Below are 8880 nucleotides of genomic sequence, written 5' to 3'. Positions count from 1 at the left end.
TAAATAAGGTTACGTATTATAGATATCTTCAGAACGAAGTTTTGAAAGAAAATGCAAAACTTTGTCAATTAAATGCTGAATATATTAAAACCGACAAGATTTATGTTGAAAAGATAAAAACTCACCTTGATGATGTAGCAAATCTTAAACTTAAAAATTTTGTTAAGGAGCAAGATGTCATCTATTATAAAAATATAATTAATGAGTTAAAAGATGAAATTGAAAAATTGAAACTTGCTGCTTCTGATAAAAGAGAAAAGGAAAAACAAGTTGAAAGATTTGAAGCATCATCTGAGCAATTGGATGATATTATCGTAGCAGAAAGAAGTACTAAAGTTAAATCGGGGTTAGGATATGATTATTCAGCGGTACCTCCACCGATGAATGATAATTACACTAGCCTGCCCCACTTTAGCTATAATACTTCTCCTGATGAAGAAATGGCATATGGAATTGGTAAACTACCAAAACCAGTGAAATTTATTTCTGCTGCCTCTCCATCAGCTGCTCCAATTCCATCATCTGATAAGTCTAACGTCAACGTGTCTTGTGTAACAGGTGATGTAAGTGGTAATTGTGGGAAGGTTAACCAGGGTTGTAAGCCAAAAGGAGAGTTAGAACCTCGTTTTGAGTCTTGTGTGGGTTTAACTAAAACAATTAACAATCCTGTCTGTAATAAAGTGTGTGAGTCAATGTTAGGAAGTTTAATGTCTAGATCAAAGGATGTATTTTGTGAATCATCTAGTGATGACAGTTGTACAAATGCTTGTAATGAGAGTGAATGTTCTTCATCCGATTCAGAATGTGAAACTATTTTTGATGAAACAATCGAAGCTAAAGTTGATGAAAAGATGTAACGCCCGTTAATTCCGGTTTCAAGAATTAAAGCTTGTAGAGTATGTATAATTCTCGGGATTTATCCGACGTTTCTCGAAAGCCTTTAAGTCATCCCGGTACGTCTAATCGCTTAACATTTATTCCAAGTTGCATTATTATTAAATTCCAGGGGCTAGAATGGAAATGTTTTACAATATAACATTAAACAAAAAAAAACCCTAATCCTATGTGCAGCTGCCGATCGGCCACTTGACTAGCCCCCACCCTTCCTTGCTTCGACTTTTTGATCGATTCCAAGATCCTAGAAGTATTTCAAGGTATGTACTACAATCCCCAACACTCTTTTTGTTCACCCCTAATCGTTTTGATGCTCAATTTTGCTGAAACTTTTCGTTGGACAGATTTTCGGCCAAGGTGTAATTGACCCACTTCCCATGGATAAAAATTAGAGTTTTCGGTGTAGAAAGATCCCCAGGTATGGCATTTACATCATATTAAAATTTCGTGGTCATTGGAGGTGTTTAGGTCGGTCAATCGATTTTAGTTCGAAAACTAGGGTTTATCGGGTGTAGATTTGCAAATTGTTGAGTTTGATGCGTTAATTGATCGGGTGATCGACCGAATCAGTTTGTACAGCCCTAGAGGGGTTTAATGGCTGTGGAAAAATTGCTGTTTTGATGCTTGGGGCTGTTGTGGTTAGTGCTTCGTCAATCGAGTCGGCGGTGCGCAAAATTTCGTTTAAATGTTAAAGTAAGAGTTGTAAAAAGGAACCGTCAACCCTATCAACTCGGGTGACATAATCTTGATGAATGAAAAGATTTAAAATGGAATTTGGTCCATTTGGGGCTGATTCGTTTAACCAATGGTTTTAAGGTTTATTACACGCACATTCGACCCGATTTGATTACCCTTGGGCCTTGGGCCAAGTTGTTGGGCCTTGGGCCAAGTGTTGGGCCTTGGGCCAAAGTGTTGGGCTTGAATGGCCCATTAGGCAAGAGTGTTCTTACGGTCTAGTTTAGTAACGTGTTGTGTATAATTTACAGGCCCTTGCTTGTGATTGTGCACTTAGGGATTTCCTAGCTCCTTGCAGGTGTTCGATTGATTCCAGGTGAGTTCATGATGCCCTTTTTACTCTTTTTACTTTTGGGCTAGCATGCACACCTAAGAGTTTTCTTACATGATGAAATGTTTTAAACGAATTTATATAGGCATGCTAGCATATGGTAGGCCTTGGGGTGTTAAATATATATATATATATATACATACATTATTGCTTGACCTATATCTGGCAATGTTGTAGTCGTTTCGACTACTGATGTTGTGTATGCCTACTTTGTGTTTGCATGCACTGATGTTACGTGTTTGGGTTGTACGTTTGCTCGACCCTGATGTTATACGTGGATGTTATATATATATATATATTGTGATATATATAGAGATGTAATTGAAAGGATGTTTACATATACATTTTGTATATGTATGTATGAGGATGTTTAGTTTTCGGTAATGATGATTTGATGGATGCACCCTTTTACTTTTTAAAACTTTTGGTATGACTATCATAACTATTACTACTGATATTATTTACTTAAAACTTGAACTCACTCAGCTCAAGCTGACTTTGTGTGCATGTTAGTGTGATTTCAGGTTAGGAAGAGGATGCCTTATCGCTTGAACGTGCACGAAGCTACTTGGACGGTGAAGGGCATACGGAAATTGAAGTTTTACTATTAAACATTTATTTTTAAAAGTTTTTATTTAAAGATAACTATGTTGATTTTGGGCAAAATTCCCGGGTTTTGGGAACTTATTTTATTATTTATGTTTTCCGCTGAATTATATTCTGAGATGTTTGTTTTAATGGAAGAAACCGTTTTCAAGTTTAATTATTTTTACGAGTGTTTTGAATGATTACCAACTGTGGGGTTCCCGGGGTTCGGGGCCTTACAAAAGAAAAGTCCTAGCTGCTCATCAACTGATCATCATTTTGAGAACTTAACTAAAGAGAAATCCAGATTTGAAAATGAAAAACCAAACACTTCCTGTAAATATGTGCCGCCAAAGAAAACTTCATTTTCTCAAAATACTTATTATAACAACAGTTCTCAATATAATGGTCAGTTTAATAATGCCTATTACTATTCTCAACAAAAACCGAAGCATTCAAATTATTTTGCTTCAAAACTTTCAAATGTTCATCATTATCAGACTGATACATGTTACAGACATGTTGACCCTACTACATCACCCTATCCCACATATCTCAATGATCAAGATATTTATAATTGTAATTAGAGAAAATGCTGCTTTGTTTGTGGGAATCCGTCTCATCTTGCAAGACACTGCAAGAACTAGCATAAGCAACAAAGAGAAGTCAACAGTAAGTTTGGTCAAACATTTCCTAAGTTTAATGCTCAAACTAAGAAAATGCCTAACCAAACTTACACTTCAGCCAGTGAGATGGATTTCAGACTCAAGAAAACTAACAAACCCAAGAAACATTTCTAGCTAACCCAAATAGAAAGGAAGCGGTTAGCAAAGGGGTCTGAAGCTGAAAAGCCCAAGTACCCTTCAAAAGTTTTTACTAAGGAAAATATAGAAGATTTTGTGGTTAAGCCTAAACCAAAACGAAGGCAATCCAGAAAAATGTTTCAAAACCGAGGAAATCATAACTCAAGTTCCTCGAGGGATTGCTCTTCAGATTCTAACTCACGAAGTGACTACATTTTTAGAAATCATAAAATTAAATTTGGTGATTTTGTGTTTAACTTTCCCGAGACAAGTGTGTCTCGGGAAACCCTCCACTAACAGGTTGTTCGTATGTGTAGGGTCAGCCTGGAAGGCCTGTCAACAGTATTTAGTAGTTAGACAGTGGCTGCACCCGACACATGACAGGAGACGAGTCGCTGTTGTTCGACATCAAACCATTCGACGGCGTGCACGTTTCTTTTGCCGGTGACATTGGAGGAGAGATTACAAAGCAAGGAAAGGTCTCGAATGGTACTTTGACATTTGATGAGGTCAATCTGGTGGAACAGCTCAACCACAACCTGCTCAGCGTGTCTCAAATATGTGATAAGAAATTCTCTACCCTATTTACAGAAAATGAGTGTCTCATATTGAAACCAGATTTTAAAGTCCTTGAAGAGTGGATCATGTTGCACACTCCGAGGCACAAGGATTCCTACATTCTGGACATGAGAAGCAATTACTCCATGCGTTCTGCTTCTTGTCTGATGTCCAAGGCCTCGGAGAACGATTCATCATTATGGCATAGATGTTTGGGTCACGTCAACTTTAAGAACTTGAATAAGTTGGTTAAAGGTGACCATGTAAGGGGGTTACCAGTAAAATCTTTTCATTGTGCTGAAAAATGTTTATCTTGCTCAAAATGCAAACAGCACAAACTCCCTCATAGACCCAAGACTGTAAATTCCAATTCCACTCTTCAGCTGTTACACATGGATCTTTTCGATCCAATTCAACCAATGGCAATAGGTCGAAAAGCCTATTGTCTGGTTATTACTGATGAATTTTCGCGTTTCAGTTGGACATTTCTGTTAGGGCACAAAGAAGAGACATCGCAATTTCTGTTCAGGTTTATTGTGCTGGTTGAGAATCAAACAGAAAAGAAGGTGAAGTGTATCAGAAATGACAACAGAATAGAATTCTGCAACAAAGTGGTTGATGAGTTCTGCCATAACAAGGGAATTCTTCGTCAATACAGCGCACCTTACACTCCTGAACAAAATGGGGTGACTGAACGACGAAACCGTATGTTGGTTGAAGCTGCTCGAACAATGCTGTCATATTCCAAACTGCCATTGATCATTTGGGGTGAAGCCATCAACACAGCTTGCTTTACCAAGAATCGTGTGCTTCTGAACAAAAGATTGAACAAGACTCCTTACGAAGTCTTCTATGGAACGAAGCCAAGGGTAAATTTCTTCAGAACGTTTGGATGTCCCTGCACCATTCTCCAAACCAATGCTGGAACTACCTCCAAGTTTGCTGAAAAGGCAGATGAGTGCTATTTTGTTGGATATTCAGCTGACAAAAGTGCTTATCGGGTCTACAACAAGAAAACTAGAGTGATCTTGGAGTCTTTCAACATTGATTGGCAAGAACTAAACCCTACCGATGCACACAATGGTCCCGACTGGATGTTTGATTATGAAAGATTGTTCAAACAGTTTCGTGGGATGTGTGTGACACCCGCTGTACCAACGGTTTTCCCTGTTATTTCTGCACCGGTTCAACCTGCTGATGATCAATCTATCCTGATGCATGCTGTATTGAGAGATCTTAGAGATTTTAATATAGCTACTGCTGCACCCATACTAAATGTACAACCCGTGGCTAATCAACCTCCCCCGGTAAATAATGTGCAGCTCTCTGCATACACAGAAATGCCAGTTGTTGAAGACATGACTGATTCAGATTCCGATTCATATGTGTCAGCCGACAACAATGAAAATGTTCAAGTTGATCAAGCAGAGCCACCTGCAGAACCAAGTGTAGTGGAATTTGTCCCCACACCTCCCTTGGAAGAAGATAATCAAGGTCCTGCAGTGTAGGTCAATACATCAAATGTGCAAGTTAAACCTAGTTCGAATGAAGCTTCTGATAACACCAACACAACCTCTGTTCCAGTCGTTGTTGTCCCCTTTTATGACAACCTATGGGAAGGTCCCATTGCTCCAAAACACTTGGTCGATCAAGAAGAAGGTGAAGTTGATCCTCAACAAAGTGCTTCTGTCCCTGCGACCACTGTTTTTCATCCCATAGAGAGCCTGGCCATCCAGCTTGAGGCAACACCAGTCGAGCATGTCGAGCAAATTCCACAATTACCAATTCATCGTCGACATCCGACTGAGAATATCATTGGAGATCCATCCGCTGGCATTCAAGCAGGCAGCACCTTTGGTACTATTGACAGATGTCTTTTTGCTTGTTTTATTTCACAGGTGGAACCCAAGGACTACAAAGTTGCACTGAAAGAGAACTCCTGGGTCGAGGCCATGCAAGAAGAGCTGTTACAGTTCAAGAAGTTGAATGTTTGGAGGTTGGTGAACAAACCAGAAAATAAGAAACCAATCGGAACGAAATGGGTGTTCCGAAATAAGAAAGATGACAAGGGGTGATCATTAGAAATAAAGCCCGGCTTGTTATGCAAGGCTTTTGGCAACGTGAAGGTCTTGATTATGATGAAGTCTATGCACCGGTAGCCAGACTAGAAGCAATTCACATCTTTTTGGCATGCGCCTCATACATGAACTTCAAAGTGTATCAAATGGATGTGAAGACTGCTTTCTTGTACGGGAAAGTGAAAGAAGAGATCTACGTCAGTCAACTTCCAGGTTTTGAAGATCCAAATCATCCTGATCACGTTTACCACCTTGACAAAGAACTTTAAGGTCTTCACCAAGCACCTCGTGCGTGGTATGCCACACTGGCTAATCATTTAGTGAAGAACGGATACAAGAGAGGAATCGTTGATCAAACTCTCTTTGTCAAGAAGGTCAAGGGTGATTTGATTCTGGTACAAGTTTATGTTGATGACATTATCTTCGGGTCCACGAATGAGGATCTGTGCAAGGATTTCTCTGAGGTTATGCAACAGCGATTTGAAATGAGTTCCTTAGGGGAGATGACTTTCTTCCTGCGCTTACAGATTGAACAAAAGAAGGACGGGACTTTAATTCACCAAGAAAAGTACGTTCACGACATTGTTCAGAAATTTGGTTTCAAGGACTCAACATCTTTCATGACACCAATCGCTACGCGACCTGTTCTCGCTCCTGATCCGTCTAGAAAACCAGTCGACCAACACCTCTATAGGTCAATGATTGGTTCCCTGATTTATCTCACTGCAAGCAGACCGGACATAATGTTCCCTGTTTGTCAGTGCGCCAGATATCAGTCAGACCCTAGAGAATCCCACATGACTGCTGTCAAACGTTTTTTTCAGATACTTGAAGAGTAGACCTCGTTTGGGTCTTTGGTATCCAAAGGAGTCTCCCTTGGAACTTCATGCTTACACCGACAGTGATTATGGGGGATGCAACTTGGAAAGAAAAGCTACATCGGGTGGATGTAAATTCCTGGGAGACCGGTTGATCTCGTGGCAATGCAAGAAACAAGTCACTGTGTCCACATCCACAGCAGAAGCCGAGTACATTGCCGCATCCAGCTGCTGCTCTCAAGTGATATGGATCCAGCATCAGCTGCTGGATTACGGTTTGAATTTCTATGGATCCACGATCAAATGTGATAATGAGGCGGCCGTTGCTATTGTTAAAAACCCGGTCCATCACTCAAAGACTAAGCAAATTGACATCCGAATACACTTTATTCGTGACTGTTATGATCGTAAGCTTGTTGATATAAAAAGGGTTCATACTAACTATAACTTTGCAGATCTCTTTACCAAAGCTTTTAGTCGTGCCCGATTTTTGTTTCTCGTTGAGTCACTGGGCATGATTTCCTTTGAGTAAATTTTATCTTTTAGGTTTTAAAATTGTAAATATTTTTCAAATATATCACAATCTTAGAGGGAGAAAATGAGTTAACTTTAACTCACCAAAAAGATTTTAAATTTACTTTTAGTAAAACAAAAATCAAGTCACTTGACTTAACAAAAAGATTTTCATATTTACATAATATTAATTTTATCTTTACTCCTATTTACAAAAACCTTAAGAAAATTTCTAAAAGAGTTGTCCCGTTTAGAGGGAGCTCCTGTTTAGAGGGAGTCGGATATTTAAAATTTTTCCAATTAAGAATTTGATACGACCTATTGGAAAGTGATATTACATTGGTATGTATTGATCCTAGAATGTCAAAAGAGTAGAACAAAAGACTACAACGTCATTCATTGATGTGTAAATAGGCTTAACAAACAAGTAAGTGTTGGGCGATATAAACTTAAACTACTGCCGTTGCTAGTGGCTATACATTTAAGAAGCGGTTGCATGATTCTGTGAAGTCATATCAATGAAGGATGAAATGTAATTACACATGTCATACCCAAGCCTCTCTTTACCTGATCATAGTCGTCTTATGAAATAAGTGTCAATTTTTAATTTTGTTAGAGTCAAGTAAAGCCTCAAAGAAAGGCAAGAAAAAGAAAAACAAAAGAGTCAAGAAATAAAAAATAGAAAAACAAAATGAAAAATCAGAAAAGGAGTCATTTAGGATTTTAACTTCTGCTTTATTTCTTCATTTATTTTGATTCGAGCCTTGGACTTTCTCTGTTTGTAGTCATACAAGACCTGATTGTTAAGGCCCTGAATCTTCTGCTTTATTTTAACTATTCTAGATCGATTCAAGTGTGCAAAGCACAAAATGTCGAGTGTACAAAGTACAAAGTGTCAAGTATGTTAATAAGAGGACTGTGATCCAATAAGAAAGGTTTAAGTCAAATTGAGGTGATATGTCAATACAAGGTAAGCCCGAGATATGATGGAATCAGTAACATGTCTGATTAATTAGGGACCACATAATCATCGTGCCAAAATTGAACTTTAAATGTATCACTTTAGCACTTAAATATTTGTCAAGTTTAACAAACGGACAATATCTACAGTCAATGATGAATTTGTGTCACATTAATTTCAAAATAGAAACATGATGGCTGTGCAAATCAATATTATTCCATGTCGCGTTCGTTCTTTGTAAATTAACTAAAGAAAAGATCTATGTAAATTAATTCATATTATTTTTAACTTTAGAAGGTTCTAAATTTTTCTTTTATTTTAGTTTATTTTGTTTTTATTTTCTAAAATATTAAGTACTTGTACAATTTAATATTTTAAGTTTTATTTTTAATTTTTACTTTATTTTAATTTTATTTTATCTTATTTTTATTTTATGATTATTTTTACTTTATTTTTTAAATCAAATTTCACTTTGTTTATTTTGTTAAAAGAGATCACTGTTGCAAATGTTAAACAAGTAACGGACCGACAAAAGAAAATTATGAAAAATAAACAAGTGTCTGGATTAGGTGAGTAAATGTTTTTTGGGTTTGAATGTGAAATT

Source organism: Bidens hawaiensis, unplaced genomic scaffold (genome assembly GCF_021521415.1).
Source record: "Bidens hawaiensis isolate Kalapana, Puna unplaced genomic scaffold, B.hawaiensis_p1.1 tig00051834_1, whole genome shotgun sequence".
NCBI lineage: Eukaryota > Viridiplantae > Streptophyta > Magnoliopsida > Asterales > Asteraceae > Bidens > Bidens hawaiensis.
This window is presented reverse-complemented; position numbering follows the sequence as displayed.